The 11645-nt window shown below is 47.2% G+C and overlaps 44 non-coding genes and 1 pseudogene across 44 annotated transcripts in view; all 45 read right to left on the reverse strand.

Annotated features, from left to right (window-relative positions):
- Positions 1–70, reverse strand: part of LOC141359970 (5S ribosomal RNA) — a 119-nt gene extending 49 nt beyond the window's left edge. The window contains exon 1 of the ribosomal RNA XR_012366471.1: positions 1–70. This exon is cut by the window's left edge and continues 49 nt beyond it. This is a non-coding gene — a ribosomal RNA (5S ribosomal RNA).
- A 141-nt stretch (positions 71–211) lies between these two features.
- LOC141361368 (5S ribosomal RNA) lies at positions 212–330 on the reverse strand. Its single transcript, XR_012367421.1, has one exon. It is a non-coding gene; the product is annotated as a 5S ribosomal RNA (ribosomal RNA).
- Positions 331–470: 140 nt separating this feature from the next.
- Positions 471–589, reverse strand: LOC141361369 (5S ribosomal RNA). Its single transcript, XR_012367422.1, has one exon. It is a non-coding gene; the product is annotated as a 5S ribosomal RNA (ribosomal RNA).
- Positions 590–730: 141 nt separating this feature from the next.
- LOC141361370 (5S ribosomal RNA) lies at positions 731–849 on the reverse strand. Its single transcript, XR_012367423.1, has one exon. It is a non-coding gene; the product is annotated as a 5S ribosomal RNA (ribosomal RNA).
- Positions 850–978: 129 nt separating this feature from the next.
- On the reverse strand, positions 979–1097 carry LOC141361371 (5S ribosomal RNA). Its single transcript, XR_012367424.1, has one exon. It is a non-coding gene; the product is annotated as a 5S ribosomal RNA (ribosomal RNA).
- A 141-nt stretch (positions 1098–1238) lies between these two features.
- LOC141361372 (5S ribosomal RNA) lies at positions 1239–1357 on the reverse strand. Its single transcript, XR_012367425.1, has one exon. It is a non-coding gene; the product is annotated as a 5S ribosomal RNA (ribosomal RNA).
- Positions 1358–1498: 141 nt separating this feature from the next.
- LOC141360414 (5S ribosomal RNA) lies at positions 1499–1617 on the reverse strand. Its single transcript, XR_012366928.1, has one exon. It is a non-coding gene; the product is annotated as a 5S ribosomal RNA (ribosomal RNA).
- Positions 1618–1758: 141 nt separating this feature from the next.
- LOC141359654 (5S ribosomal RNA) lies at positions 1759–1877 on the reverse strand. Its single transcript, XR_012366136.1, has one exon. It is a non-coding gene; the product is annotated as a 5S ribosomal RNA (ribosomal RNA).
- A 141-nt stretch (positions 1878–2018) lies between these two features.
- LOC141359655 (5S ribosomal RNA) lies at positions 2019–2137 on the reverse strand. The gene has a single exon (XR_012366137.1). It is a non-coding gene; the product is annotated as a 5S ribosomal RNA (ribosomal RNA).
- Positions 2138–2278: 141 nt separating this feature from the next.
- LOC141359656 (5S ribosomal RNA) lies at positions 2279–2397 on the reverse strand. Its single transcript, XR_012366138.1, has one exon. It is a non-coding gene; the product is annotated as a 5S ribosomal RNA (ribosomal RNA).
- A 129-nt stretch (positions 2398–2526) lies between these two features.
- LOC141359657 (5S ribosomal RNA) lies at positions 2527–2645 on the reverse strand. The gene has a single exon (XR_012366139.1). It is a non-coding gene; the product is annotated as a 5S ribosomal RNA (ribosomal RNA).
- Positions 2646–2787: 142 nt separating this feature from the next.
- LOC141359658 (5S ribosomal RNA) lies at positions 2788–2906 on the reverse strand. Its single transcript, XR_012366140.1, has one exon. It is a non-coding gene; the product is annotated as a 5S ribosomal RNA (ribosomal RNA).
- A 141-nt stretch (positions 2907–3047) lies between these two features.
- On the reverse strand, positions 3048–3166 carry LOC141359660 (5S ribosomal RNA). The gene has a single exon (XR_012366142.1). It is a non-coding gene; the product is annotated as a 5S ribosomal RNA (ribosomal RNA).
- A 141-nt stretch (positions 3167–3307) lies between these two features.
- On the reverse strand, positions 3308–3426 carry LOC141359661 (5S ribosomal RNA). Its single transcript, XR_012366143.1, has one exon. It is a non-coding gene; the product is annotated as a 5S ribosomal RNA (ribosomal RNA).
- Positions 3427–3567: 141 nt separating this feature from the next.
- Positions 3568–3686, reverse strand: LOC141359662 (5S ribosomal RNA). Its single transcript, XR_012366144.1, has one exon. It is a non-coding gene; the product is annotated as a 5S ribosomal RNA (ribosomal RNA).
- Positions 3687–3827: 141 nt separating this feature from the next.
- On the reverse strand, positions 3828–3946 carry LOC141359663 (5S ribosomal RNA). Its single transcript, XR_012366145.1, has one exon. It is a non-coding gene; the product is annotated as a 5S ribosomal RNA (ribosomal RNA).
- A 141-nt stretch (positions 3947–4087) lies between these two features.
- LOC141359664 (5S ribosomal RNA) lies at positions 4088–4206 on the reverse strand. The gene has a single exon (XR_012366146.1). It is a non-coding gene; the product is annotated as a 5S ribosomal RNA (ribosomal RNA).
- Positions 4207–4347: 141 nt separating this feature from the next.
- On the reverse strand, positions 4348–4466 carry LOC141359665 (5S ribosomal RNA). The gene has a single exon (XR_012366147.1). It is a non-coding gene; the product is annotated as a 5S ribosomal RNA (ribosomal RNA).
- A 141-nt stretch (positions 4467–4607) lies between these two features.
- LOC141359666 (5S ribosomal RNA) lies at positions 4608–4726 on the reverse strand. Its single transcript, XR_012366148.1, has one exon. It is a non-coding gene; the product is annotated as a 5S ribosomal RNA (ribosomal RNA).
- Positions 4727–4867: 141 nt separating this feature from the next.
- On the reverse strand, positions 4868–4986 carry LOC141359667 (5S ribosomal RNA). Its single transcript, XR_012366149.1, has one exon. It is a non-coding gene; the product is annotated as a 5S ribosomal RNA (ribosomal RNA).
- A 153-nt stretch (positions 4987–5139) lies between these two features.
- LOC141359668 (5S ribosomal RNA) lies at positions 5140–5258 on the reverse strand. The gene has a single exon (XR_012366150.1). It is a non-coding gene; the product is annotated as a 5S ribosomal RNA (ribosomal RNA).
- Positions 5259–5399: 141 nt separating this feature from the next.
- LOC141359669 (5S ribosomal RNA) lies at positions 5400–5518 on the reverse strand. Its single transcript, XR_012366151.1, has one exon. It is a non-coding gene; the product is annotated as a 5S ribosomal RNA (ribosomal RNA).
- A 141-nt stretch (positions 5519–5659) lies between these two features.
- Positions 5660–5778, reverse strand: LOC141359671 (5S ribosomal RNA). The gene has a single exon (XR_012366153.1). It is a non-coding gene; the product is annotated as a 5S ribosomal RNA (ribosomal RNA).
- A 141-nt stretch (positions 5779–5919) lies between these two features.
- LOC141359673 (5S ribosomal RNA) lies at positions 5920–6038 on the reverse strand. The gene has a single exon (XR_012366154.1). It is a non-coding gene; the product is annotated as a 5S ribosomal RNA (ribosomal RNA).
- Positions 6039–6167: 129 nt separating this feature from the next.
- LOC141359939 (5S ribosomal RNA) lies at positions 6168–6286 on the reverse strand. The gene has a single exon (XR_012366435.1). It is a non-coding gene; the product is annotated as a 5S ribosomal RNA (ribosomal RNA).
- Positions 6287–6427: 141 nt separating this feature from the next.
- On the reverse strand, positions 6428–6546 carry LOC141360139 (5S ribosomal RNA). Its single transcript, XR_012366652.1, has one exon. It is a non-coding gene; the product is annotated as a 5S ribosomal RNA (ribosomal RNA).
- Positions 6547–6687: 141 nt separating this feature from the next.
- On the reverse strand, positions 6688–6806 carry LOC141359971 (5S ribosomal RNA). The gene has a single exon (XR_012366472.1). It is a non-coding gene; the product is annotated as a 5S ribosomal RNA (ribosomal RNA).
- A 141-nt stretch (positions 6807–6947) lies between these two features.
- Positions 6948–7066, reverse strand: LOC141359674 (5S ribosomal RNA). The gene has a single exon (XR_012366155.1). It is a non-coding gene; the product is annotated as a 5S ribosomal RNA (ribosomal RNA).
- A 141-nt stretch (positions 7067–7207) lies between these two features.
- LOC141359675 (5S ribosomal RNA) lies at positions 7208–7326 on the reverse strand. The gene has a single exon (XR_012366156.1). It is a non-coding gene; the product is annotated as a 5S ribosomal RNA (ribosomal RNA).
- Positions 7327–7467: 141 nt separating this feature from the next.
- Positions 7468–7586, reverse strand: LOC141359676 (5S ribosomal RNA). Its single transcript, XR_012366157.1, has one exon. It is a non-coding gene; the product is annotated as a 5S ribosomal RNA (ribosomal RNA).
- A 141-nt stretch (positions 7587–7727) lies between these two features.
- On the reverse strand, positions 7728–7846 carry LOC141359677 (5S ribosomal RNA). Its single transcript, XR_012366158.1, has one exon. It is a non-coding gene; the product is annotated as a 5S ribosomal RNA (ribosomal RNA).
- Positions 7847–7987: 141 nt separating this feature from the next.
- Positions 7988–8106, reverse strand: LOC141359678 (5S ribosomal RNA). The gene has a single exon (XR_012366159.1). It is a non-coding gene; the product is annotated as a 5S ribosomal RNA (ribosomal RNA).
- Positions 8107–8235: 129 nt separating this feature from the next.
- LOC141359679 (5S ribosomal RNA) lies at positions 8236–8354 on the reverse strand. Its single transcript, XR_012366160.1, has one exon. It is a non-coding gene; the product is annotated as a 5S ribosomal RNA (ribosomal RNA).
- Positions 8355–8495: 141 nt separating this feature from the next.
- On the reverse strand, positions 8496–8614 carry LOC141359680 (5S ribosomal RNA). Its single transcript, XR_012366161.1, has one exon. It is a non-coding gene; the product is annotated as a 5S ribosomal RNA (ribosomal RNA).
- A 141-nt stretch (positions 8615–8755) lies between these two features.
- LOC141359681 (5S ribosomal RNA) lies at positions 8756–8874 on the reverse strand. The gene has a single exon (XR_012366162.1). It is a non-coding gene; the product is annotated as a 5S ribosomal RNA (ribosomal RNA).
- A 141-nt stretch (positions 8875–9015) lies between these two features.
- On the reverse strand, positions 9016–9134 carry LOC141359683 (5S ribosomal RNA). Its single transcript, XR_012366164.1, has one exon. It is a non-coding gene; the product is annotated as a 5S ribosomal RNA (ribosomal RNA).
- Positions 9135–9275: 141 nt separating this feature from the next.
- On the reverse strand, positions 9276–9394 carry LOC141359684 (5S ribosomal RNA). Its single transcript, XR_012366165.1, has one exon. It is a non-coding gene; the product is annotated as a 5S ribosomal RNA (ribosomal RNA).
- A 130-nt stretch (positions 9395–9524) lies between these two features.
- Positions 9525–9643, reverse strand: LOC141359940 (5S ribosomal RNA). Its single transcript, XR_012366436.1, has one exon. It is a non-coding gene; the product is annotated as a 5S ribosomal RNA (ribosomal RNA).
- A 141-nt stretch (positions 9644–9784) lies between these two features.
- On the reverse strand, positions 9785–9903 carry LOC141360216 (5S ribosomal RNA). Its single transcript, XR_012366729.1, has one exon. It is a non-coding gene; the product is annotated as a 5S ribosomal RNA (ribosomal RNA).
- Positions 9904–10044: 141 nt separating this feature from the next.
- LOC141359685 (5S ribosomal RNA) lies at positions 10045–10163 on the reverse strand. Its single transcript, XR_012366166.1, has one exon. It is a non-coding gene; the product is annotated as a 5S ribosomal RNA (ribosomal RNA).
- Positions 10164–10303: 140 nt separating this feature from the next.
- On the reverse strand, positions 10304–10422 carry LOC141359686 (5S ribosomal RNA). Its single transcript, XR_012366167.1, has one exon. It is a non-coding gene; the product is annotated as a 5S ribosomal RNA (ribosomal RNA).
- Positions 10423–10551: 129 nt separating this feature from the next.
- On the reverse strand, positions 10552–10670 carry LOC141360309 (5S ribosomal RNA). The gene has a single exon (XR_012366822.1). It is a non-coding gene; the product is annotated as a 5S ribosomal RNA (ribosomal RNA).
- Positions 10671–10811: 141 nt separating this feature from the next.
- LOC141359687 (5S ribosomal RNA) lies at positions 10812–10930 on the reverse strand. The gene has a single exon (XR_012366168.1). It is a non-coding gene; the product is annotated as a 5S ribosomal RNA (ribosomal RNA).
- A 140-nt stretch (positions 10931–11070) lies between these two features.
- LOC141360848 (5S ribosomal RNA) lies at positions 11071–11189 on the reverse strand (annotated as a pseudogene).
- A 129-nt stretch (positions 11190–11318) lies between these two features.
- On the reverse strand, positions 11319–11437 carry LOC141359942 (5S ribosomal RNA). The gene has a single exon (XR_012366438.1). It is a non-coding gene; the product is annotated as a 5S ribosomal RNA (ribosomal RNA).
- Between the last annotated feature and the right edge of the window lie 208 nt (positions 11438–11645).

Here is an 11645-nt window from a genome sequence, read left to right on the forward strand (position 1 = left end):
CAGGCCCGACCCTGCTTGGCTTCCGTGATCAGACGAGAGCGGGCGTGCTCAGGGTGGTGTGGCCGTAAGCGAGCGCTGACTCGATTCGAGAGCCACTTCAAGACTAATGTGGCAACGCCATGCCATCGGCGAACGCTTACAGAAAGGATGCATTTCTGGAAAAAAATTATATGAATAAATAATTAAATAATTAATTAAATAAAGAATTAAATGCTTACAGCACCTGGTATTCCCAGGCGGTCTCCCATCCAAGTACTAACCAGGCCCGACCCTGCTTGGCTTCCGAGATCAGACGAGAGCGGGCGTGCTCAGGGTGGTGTGGCCGTAAGCGAGCGCTGACTCGATTCGAGAGCCACTTCAAGACTAATGTGGCAACGCCATGCCATCGGCGAACGCTTACAGAAAGGATGCATTTCTGGAAAAAAATATATGAATAAATAATTAAATAATTAATTAAATAAAGAATTAAATGCTTACAGCACCTGGTATTCCCAGGCGGTCTCCCATCCAAGTACTAACCAGGCCCGACCCTGCTTGGCTTCCGAGATCAGACGAGAGCGGGCGTGCTCAGGGTGGTGTGGCCGTAAGCGAGCGCTGACTCGATTCGAGAGCCACTTCAAGACTAATGTGGCAACGCCATGCCATCGGCGAACGCTTACAGAAAGGATGCATTTCTGGAAAAAAATTATATGAATAAATAATTAAATAATTAATTAAATAAAGAATTAAATGCTTACAGCACCTGGTATTCCCAGGCGGTCTCCCATCCAAGTACTAACCAGGCCCGACCCTGCTTGGCTTCCGAGATCAGACGAGAGCGGGCGTGCTCAGGGTGGTGTGGCCGTAAGCGAGCGCTGACTCGATTCGAGAGCCACTTCAAGACTAATGTGGCAACGCCATGCTATCGGCGAACGCTTACAGAAAGGATGCATTTCTGGAAAAAAATTATATGAATAAATAAATAAATAATTAATTAAATGCTTACAGCACCTGGTATTCCCAGGCGGTCTCCCATCCAAGTACTAACCAGGCCCGACCCTGCTTGGCTTCCGAGATCAGACGAGAGCGGGCGTGCTCAGGGTGGTGTGGCCGTAAGCGAGCGTTGACTCGATTCGAGAGCCACTTCAAGACTAATGTGGCAACGCCATGCCATCGGCGAACGCTTACAGAAAGGATGCATTTCTGGAAAAAAATTATATGAATAAATAATTAAATAATTAATTAAATAAAGAATTAAATGCTTACAGCACCTGGTATTCCCAGGCGGTCTCCCATCCAAGTACTAACCAGGCCCGACCCTGCTTGGCTTCCGAGATCAGACGAGAGCGGGCGTGCTCAGGGTGGTGTGGCCGTAAGCGAGCGCTGACTCGATTCGAGAGCCACTTCAAGACTAATGTGGCAACGCCATGCCATCGGCGAACGCTTACAGAAAGGATGCATTTCTGGAAAAAAATTATATGAATAAATAATTAAATAATTAATTAAATAAAGAATCAAATGCTTAAAGCACCTGGTATTCCCAGGCGGTCTCCCATCCAAGTACTAACCAGGCCCGACCCTGCTTGGCTTCCGAGATCAGACGAGAGCGGGCGTGCTCAGGGTGGTGTGGCCGTAAGCGAGCGCTGACTCGATTCGAGAGCCACTTCAAGACTAATGTGGCAACGCCATGCCATCGGCGAACGCTTACAGAAAGGATGCATTTCTGGAAAAAAATTATATGAATAAATAATTAAATAATTAATTAAATAAAGAATTAAATGCTTACAGCACCTGGTATTCCCAGGCGGTCTCCCATCCAAGTACTAACCAGGCCCGACCCTGCTTGGCTTCCGAGATCAGACGAGAGCGGGCGTGCTCAGGGTGGTGTGGCCGTAAGCGAGCGCTGACTCGATTCGAGAGCCACTTCAAGACTAATGTGGCAACGCCATGCCATCGGCGAACGCTTACAGAAAGGATGCATTTCTGGAAAAAAATTATATGAATAAATAATTAAATAATTAATTAAATAAAGAATTAAATGCTTACAGCACCTGGTATTCCCAGGCGGTCTCCCATCCAAGTACTAACCAGGCCCGACCCTGCTTGGCTTCCGAGATCAGACGAGAGCGGGCGTGCTCAGGGTGGTGTGGCCGTAAGCGAGCGCTGACTCGATTCGAGAGCCACTTCAAGACTAATGTGGCAACGCCATGCCATCGGCGAACGCTTACAGAAAGGATGCATTTCTGGAAAAAAATTATATGAATAAATAATTAAATAATTAATTAAATAAAGAATTAAATGCTTACAGCACCTGGTATTCCCAGGCGGTCTCCCATCCAAGTACTAACCAGGCCCGACCCTGCTTGGCTTCCGAGATCAGACGAGAGCGGGCGTGCTCAGGGTGGTGTGGCCGTAAGCGAGCGCTGACTCGATTCGAGAGCCACTTCAAGACTAATGTGGCAACGCCATGCCATCGGCGAACGCTTACAGAAAGGATGCATTTCTGGAAAAAAATTATATGAATAAATAAATAAATAATAAATTAAATGCTTACAGCACCTGGTATTCCCAGGCGGTCTCCCATCCAAGTACTAACCAGGCCCGACCCTGCTTGGCTTCCGAGATCAGACGAGAGCGGGCGTGCTCAGGGTGGTGTGGCCGTAAGCGAGCGCTGACTCGATTCGAGAGCCACTTCAAGACTAATGTGGCAACGCCATGCCATCGGCGAACGCTTACAGAAAGGATGCATTTCTGGAAAAAAAATTATATGAATAAATAATTAAATAATTAATTAAATAAAGAATTAAATGCTTACAGCACCTGGTATTCCCAGGCGGTCTCCCATCCAAGTACTAACCAGGCCCGACCCTGCTTGGCTTCCGAGATCAGACGAGAGCGGGCGTGCTCAGGGTGGTGTGGCCGTAAGCGAGCGCTGACTCGATTCGAGAGCCACTTCAAGACTAATGTGGCAACGCCATGCCATCGGCGAACGCTTACAGAAAGGATGCATTTCTGGAAAAAAATTATATGAATAAATAATTAAATAATTAATTAAATAAAGAATTAAATGCTTACAGCACCTGGTATTCCCAGGCGGTCTCCCATCCAAGTACTAACCAGGCCCGACCCTGCTTGGCTTCCGAGATCAGACGAGAGCGGGCGTGCTCAGGGTGGTGTGGCCGTAAGCGAGCGCTGACTCGATTCGAGAGCCACTTCAAGACTAATGTGGCAACGCCATGCCATCGGCGAACGCTTACAGAAAGGATGCATTTCTGGAAAAAAATTATATGAATAAATAATTAAATAATTAATTAAATAAAGAATTAAATGCTTACAGCACCTGGTATTCCCAGGCGGTCTCCCATCCAAGTACTAACCAGGCCCGACCCTGCTTGGCTTCCGAGATCAGACGAGAGCGGGCGTGCTCAGGGTGGTGTGGCCGTAAGCGAGCGCTGACTCGATTCGAGAGCCACTTCAAGACTAATGTGGCAACGCCATGCCATCGGCGAACGCTTACAGAAAGGATGCATTTCTGGAAAAAAATTATATGAATAAATAATTAAATAATTAATTAAATAAAGAATTAAATGCTTACAGCACCTGGTATTCCCAGGCGGTCTCCCATCCAAGTACTAACCAGGCCCGACCCTGCTTGGCTTCCGAGATCAGACGAGAGCGGGCGTGCTCAGGGTGGTGTGGCCGTAAGCGAGCGCTGACTCGATTCGAGAGCCACTTCAAGACTAATGTGGCAACGCCATGCCATCGGCGAACGCTTACAGAAAGGATGCATTTCTGGAAAAAAATTATATGAATAAATAATTAAATAATTAATTAAATAAAGAATTAAATGCTTACAGCACCTGGTATTCCCAGGCGGTCTCCCATCCAAGTACTAACCAGGCCCGACCCTGCTTGGCTTCCGAGATCAGACGAGAGCGGGCGTGCTCAGGGTGGTGTGGCCGTAAGCGAGCGCTGACTCGATTCGAGAGCCACTTCAAGACTAATGTGGCAACGCCATGCCATCGGCGAACGCTTACAGAAAGGATGCATTTCTGGAAAAAAATTATATGAATAAATAATTAAATAATTAATTAAATAAAGAATTAAATGCTTACAGCACCTGGTATTCCCAGGCGGTCTCCCATCCAAGTACTAACCAGGCCCGACCCTGCTTGGCTTCCGAGATCAGACGAGAGCGGGCGTGCTCAGGGTGGTGTGGCCGTAAGCGAGCGCTGACTCGATTCGAGAGCCACTTCAAGACTAATGTGGCAACGCCATGCCATCGGCGAACGCTTACAGAAAGGATGCATTTCTGGAAAAAAATTATATGAATAAATAATTAAATAATTAATTAAATAAAGAATTAAATGCTTACAGCACCTGGTATTCCCAGGCGGTCTCCCATCCAAGTACTAACCAGGCCCGACCCTGCTTGGCTTCCGAGATCAGACGAGAGCGGGCGTGCTCAGGGTGGTGTGGCCGTAAGCGAGCGCTGACTCGATTCGAGAGCCACTTCAAGACTAATGTGGCAACGCCATGCCATCGGCGAACGCTTACAGAAAGGATGCATTTCTGGAAAAAAATTATATGAATAAATAATTAAATAATTAATTAAATAAAGAATTAAATGCTTACAGCACCTGGTATTCCCAGGCGGTCTCCCATCCAAGTACTAACCAGGCCCGACCCTGCTTGGCTTCCGAGATCAGACGAGAGCGGGCGTGCTCAGGGTGGTGTGGCCGTAAGCGAGCGCTGACTCGATTCGAGAGCCACTTCAAGACTAATGTGGCAACGCCATGCCATCGGCGAACGCTTACAGAAAGGATGCATTTCTGGAAAAAAATTATATGAATAAATAATTAAATAATTAATTAAATAAAGAATTAAATGCTTACAGCACCTGGTATTCCCAGGCGGTCTCCCATCCAAGTACTAACCAGGCCCGACCCTGCTTGGCTTCCGAGATCAGACGAGAGCGGGCGTGCTCAGGGTGGTGTGGCCGTAAGCGAGCGCTGACTCGATTCGAGAGCCACTTCAAGACTAATGTGGCAACGCCATGCCATCGGCGAACGCTTACAGAAAGGATGCATTTCTGGAAAAAAATTATATGAATAAATAATTAAATAATTAATTAAATAAAGAATTAAATAAAGAATTAAATGCTTACAGCACCTGGTATTCCCAGGCGGTCTCCCATCCAAGTACTAACCAGGCCCGACCCTGCTTGGCTTCCGAGATCAGACGAGAGCGGGCGTGCTCAGGGTGGTGTGGCCGTAAGCGAGCGCTGACTCGATTCGAGAGCCACTTCAAGACTAATGTGGCAACGCCATGCCATCGGCGAACGCTTACAGAAAGGATGCATTTCTGGAAAAAAATTATATGAATAAATAATTAAATAATTAATTAAATAAAGAATTAAATGCTTACAGCACCTGGTATTCCCAGGCGGTCTCCCATCCAAGTACTAACCAGGCCCGACCCTGCTTGGCTTCCGAGATCAGACGAGAGCGGGCGTGCTCAGGGTGGTGTGGCCGTAAGCGAGCGCTGACTCGATTCGAGAGCCACTTCAAGACTAATGTGGCAACGCCATGCCATCGGCGAACGCTTACAGAAAGGATGCATTTCTGGAAAAAAATTATATGAATAAATAATTAAATAATTAATTAAATAAAGAATTAAATGCTTACAGCACCTGGTATTCCCAGGCGGTCTCCCATCCAAGTACTAACCAGGCCCGACCCTGCTTGGCTTCCGAGATCAGACGAGAGCGGGCGTGCTCAGGGTGGTGTGGCCGTAAGCGAGCGCTGACTCGATTCGAGAGCCACTTCAAGACTAATGTGGCAACGCCATGCCATCGGCGAACGCTTACAGAAAGGATGCATTTCTGGAAAAAAATTATATGAATAAATAATTAAATAATTAATTAAATAAAGAATTAAATGCTTACAGCACCTGGTATTCCCAGGCGGTCTCCCATCCAAGTACTAACCAGGCCCGACCCTGCTTGGCTTCCGAGATCAGACGAGAGCGGGCGTGCTCAGGGTGGTGTGGCCGTAAGCGAGCGCTGACTCGATTCGAGAGCCACTTCAAGACTAATGTGGCAACGCCATGCCATCGGCGAACGCTTACAGAAAGGATGCATTTCTGGAAAAAAATTATATGAATAAATAATTAAATAATTTATTAAATGCTTACAGCACCTGGTATTCCCAGGCGGTCTCCCATCCAAGTACTAAACAGGCCCGACCCTGCTTGGCTTCCGAGATCAGACGAGAGCGGGCGTGCTCAGGGTGGTGTGGCCGTAAGCGAGCGCTGACTCGATTCGAGAGCCACTTCAAGACTAATGTGGCAACGCCATGCCATCGGCGAACGCTTACAGAAAGGATGCATTTCTGGAAAAAAATTATATGAATAAATAATTAAATAATTAATTAAATAAAGAATTAAATGCTTACAGCACCTGGTATTCCCAGGCGGTCTCCCATCCAAGTACTAACCAGGCCCGACTCTGCTTGGCTTCCGAGATCAGACGAGAGCGGGCGTGCTCAGGGTGGTGTGGCCGTAAGCGAGCGCTGACTCGATTCGAGAGCCACTTCAAGACTAATGTGGCAACGCCATGCCATCGGCGAACTCTTACAGAAAGGATGCATTTCTGGAAAAAAATTATATGAATAAATAATTAAATAATTAATTAAATAAAGAATTAAATGCTTACAGCACCTGGTATTCCCAGGCGGCCTCCCATCCAAGTACTAACCAGGCCCGACCCTGCTTGGCTTCCGAGATCAGACGAGAGCGGGCGTGCTCAGGGTGGTGTGGCCGTAAGCGAGCGCTGACTCGATTCGAGAGCCACTTCAAGACTAATGTGGCAACGCCATGCCATCGGCGAACGCTTACAGAAAGGATGCATTTCTGGAAAAAAATTATATGAATAAATAATTAAATAATTAATTAAATAAAGAATTAAATGCTTACAGCACCTGGTATTCCCAGGCGGTCTCCCATCCAAGTACTAACCAGGCCCGACCCTGCTTGGCTTCCGAGATCAGACGAGAGCGGGCGTGCTCAGGGTGGTGTGGCCGTAAGCGAGCGCTGACTCGATTCGAGAGCCACTTCAAGACTAATGTGGCAACGCCATGCCATCGGCGAACGCTTACAGAAAGGATGCATTTCTGGAAAAAAATTATATGAATAAATAATTAAATAATTAATTAAATAAAGAATTAAATGCTTACAGCACCTGGTATTCCCAGGCGGTCTCCCATCCAAGTACTAACCAGGCCCGACCCTGCTTGGCTTCCGAGATCAGACGAGAGCGGGCGTGCTCAGGGTGGTGTGGCCGTAAGCGAGCGCTGACTCGATTCGAGAGCCACTTCAAGACTAATGTGGCAACGCCATGCCATCGGCGAACGCTTACAGAAAGGATGCATTTCTGGAAAAAAATTATATGAATAAATAATTAAATAATTAATTAAATAAAGAATTAAATGCTTACAGCACCTGGTATTCCCAGGCGGTCTCCCATCCAAGTACTAACCAGGCCCGACCCTGCTTGGCTTCCGAGATCAGACGAGAGCGGGCGTGCTCAGGGTGGTGTGGCCGTAAGCGAGCGCTGACTCGATTCGAGAGCCACTTCAAGACTAATGTGGCAACGCCATGCCATCGGCGAACGCTTACAGAAAGGATGCATTTCTGGAAAAAAATTATATGAATAAATAATTAAATAATTAATTAAATAAAGAATTAAATGCTTACAGCACCTGGTATTCCCAGGCGGTCTCCCATCCAAGTACTAACCAGGCCCGACCCTGCTTGGCTTCCGAGATCAGACGAGAGCGGGCGTGCTCAGGGTGGTGTGGCCGTAAGCGAGCGCTGACTCGATTCGAGAGCCACTTCAAGACTAATGTGGCAACGCCATGCCATCGGCGAACGCTTACAGAAAGGATGCATTTCTGGAAAAAAATTATATGAATAAATAATTAAATAATTAATTAAATAAAGAATTAAATGCTTACAGCACCTGGTATTCCCAGGCGGTCTCCCATCCAAGTACTAACCAGGCCCGACCCTGCTTGGCTTCCGAGATCAGACGAGAGCGGGCGTGCTCAGGGTGGTGTGGCCGTAAGCGAGCGCTGACTCGATTCGAGAGCCACTTCAAGACTAATGTGGCAACGCCATGCCATCGGCGAACGCTTACAGAAAGGATGCATTTCTGGAAAAAAATTATATGAATAAATAATTAAATAATTTATTAAATGCTTACAGCACCTGGTATTCCCAGGCGGTCTCCCATCCAAGTACTAACCAGGCCCGACCCTGCTTGGCTTCCGAGATCAGACGAGAGCGGGCGTGCTCAGGGTGGTGTGGCCGTAAGCGAGCGCTGACTCGATTCGAGAGCCACTTCAAGACTAATGTGGCAACGCCATGCCATCGGCGAACGCTTACAGAAAGGATGCATTTCTGGAAAAAAATTATATGAATAAATAATTAAATAATTAATTAAATAAAGAATTAAATGCTTACAGCACCTGGTATTCCCAGGCGGTCTCCCATCCAAGTACTAACCAGGCCCGACCCTGCTTGGCTTCCGAGATCAGACGAGAGCGGGCGTGCTCAGGGTGGTGTGGCCGTAAGCGAGCGCTGACTCGATTCGAGAGCCACTTCAAGACTAATGTGGCAACGCCATGCCATCGGCGAACGCTTACAGAAAGGATGCATTTCTGGAAAAAAATTATATGAATAAATAATTAAATAATTAATTAAATAAAGAATTAAATGCTTACAGCACCTGGTATTCCCAGGCGGTCTCCCATCCAAGTACTAACCAGGCCCGACCCTGCTTGGCTTCCGAGATCAGACGAGAGCGGGCGTGCTCAGGGTGGTGTGGCCGTAAGCGAGCGCTGACTCGATTCGAGAGCCACTTCAAGACTAATGTGGCAACGCCATGCCATCGGCGAACGCTTACAGAAAGGATGCATTTCTGGAAAAAAATTATATGAATAAATAATTAAATAATTAATTAAATAAAGAATTAAATGCTTACAGCACCTGGTATTCCCAGGCGGTCTCCCATCCAAGTACTAACCAGGCCCGACCCTGCTTGGCTTCCGAGATCAGACGAGAGCGGGCGTGCTCAGGGTGGTGTGGCCGTAAGCGAGCGCTGACTCGATTCGAGAGCCACTTCAAGACTAATGTGGCAACGCCATGCCATCGGCGAACGCTTACAGAAAGGATGCATTTCTGGAAAAAAATTATATGAATAAATAATTAAATAATTAATTAAATAAAGAATTAAATGCTTACAGCACCTGGTATTCCCAGGCGGTCTCCCATCCAAGTACTAACCAGGCCCGACCCTGCTTGGCTTCCGAGATCAGACGAGAGCGGGCGTGCTCAGGGTGGTGTGGCCGTAAGCGAGCGCTGACTCGATTCGAGAGCCACTTCAAGACTAATGTGGCAACGCCATGCCATCGGCGAACGCTTACAGAAAGGATGCATTTCTGGAAAAAAAATTATATGAATAAATAATTAAATAATTTATTAAATGCTTACAGCACCTGGTATTCCCAGGCGGTCTCCCATCCAAGTACTAAACAGGCCCGACCCTGCTTGGCTTCCGAGATCAGACGAGAGCGGGCGTGCTCAGGGTGGTGTGGCCGTAAGCGAGCGCTGACTCGATTCGAGAGCCACTTCAAGACTAATGTGGCAACGCCATGCCATCGGCGAACGCTTACAGAAAGGATGCATTTCTGGAAAAAAATTATATGAATAAATAATTAAATAATTAATTAAATAAAGAATTAAATGCTTACAGCACCTGGTATTCCCAGGCGGTCTCCCATCCAAGTACTAACCAGGCCCGATCCTGCTTGGCTTCCGAGATCAGACGAGAGCGGGCGTGCTCAGGGTGGTGTGGCCGTAAGCGAGCGCTGACTCGATTCGAGAGCCACTTCAAGACTAATGTGGCAACGCCATGCCATCGGCGAACGCTTACAGAAAGGATGCATTTCTGGAAAAAAATTATATGAATAAATAATTAAATAATTAATTAAATAAAGAATTAAATGCTTACAGCACCTGGTATTCCCAGGCGGTCTCCCATCCAAGTACTAACCAGGCCCGACCCTGCTTGGCTTCCGAGATCAGACGAGAGCGGGCGTGCTCAGGGTGGTGTGGCCGTAAGCGAGCGCTGATTCGATTCGAGAGCCACTTCAAGACTAATGTGGCAACGCCATGCCATCGGCGAACGCTTACAGAAAGGATGCATTTCTGGAAAAAATTATATGAATAAATAATTAAATAATTTATTAAATAAAGAATTAAATGCTTACAGCACCTGGTATTCCCAGGCGGTCTCCCATCCAAGTACTAACCAGGCCCGACCCTGCTTGGCTTCCGAGATCAGACGAGAGCGGGCGTGCTCAGGGTGGTGTGGCCGTAAGCGAGCGCTGACTCGATTCGAGAGCCACTTCAAGACTAATGTGGCAACGCCATGCCATCGGCGAACGCTTACAGAAAGGATGCATTTCTGGAAAAAAATTATATGAATAAATAATTAAATAATTTATTAAATGCTTACAGCACCTGGTATTCCCAGGCGGTCTCCCATCCAAGTACTAACCAGGCCCGACCCTGCTTGGCTTCCGAGATCAGACGAGAGCGGGCGTGCTCAGGCTGGTGTGGCCGTAAGCGAGCGCTGACTCGATTCGAGAGCCACTTCAAGACTAATGTGGCAACGCCATGCCATCGGCGAACGCTTACAGAAAGGATGCATTTCTGGAAAAAAATTATATGAATAAATAATTAAATAATTAATTAAATAAAGAATTAAATGCTTACAGCACCTGGTATTCCCAGGCGGTCTCCCATCCAAGTACTAACCAGGCCCGACCCTGCTTGGCTTCCGAGATCAGACGAGAGCGGGCGTGCTCAGGGTGGTGTGGCCGTAAGCGAGCGCTGACTCGATTCGAGAGCCTCTTCAAGACTAATGTGGCAACGCCATGCCATCGGCGAACGCTTACAGAAAGGATGCATTTCTGGAAAAAATTATATGAATAAATAATTAAATAATTAATTAAATAAAGAATTAAATGCTTACAGCACCTGGTATTACTAGGCGGTCTCCCATCCAAGTACTAACCAGGCCCGACCCTGCTTGGCTTCCGAGATCAGACGAGAGCGGGCGTGCTCAGGGTGGTGTGGCCGTAGGCGAGCGCTGACTCGATTCGAGAGCCACTTCAAGACTAATGTGGCAACGCCATGCCATCGGCGAACGCTTACAGAAAGGATGCATTTCTGGAAAAAAATTATATGAATAAATAATTAAATAATTTATTAAATGCTTACAGCACCTGGTATTCCCAGGCGGTCTCCCATCCAAGTACTAAACAGGCCCGACCCTGCTTGGCTTCCGAGATCAGACGAGAGCGGGCGTGCTCAGGGTGGTGTGGCCGTAAGCGAGCGCTGACTCGATTCGAGAGCCACTTCAAGACTAATGTGGCAACGCCATGCCATCGGCGAACGCTTACAGAAAGGATGCATTTCTGGAAAAAAATTATATGAATAAATAATTAAATAATTTATTAAATGCTTACAGCACCTGGTATTCCCAGGCGGTCTCCCATCCAAGTACTAAACAGGCCCGACCCTGCTTGGCTTCCGAGATC

Source organism: Misgurnus anguillicaudatus, chromosome 23, assembly GCF_027580225.2.
Source record: "Misgurnus anguillicaudatus chromosome 23, ASM2758022v2, whole genome shotgun sequence".
In the NCBI taxonomy this organism is placed as follows: Eukaryota; Metazoa; Chordata; class Actinopteri; order Cypriniformes; family Cobitidae; genus Misgurnus; species Misgurnus anguillicaudatus.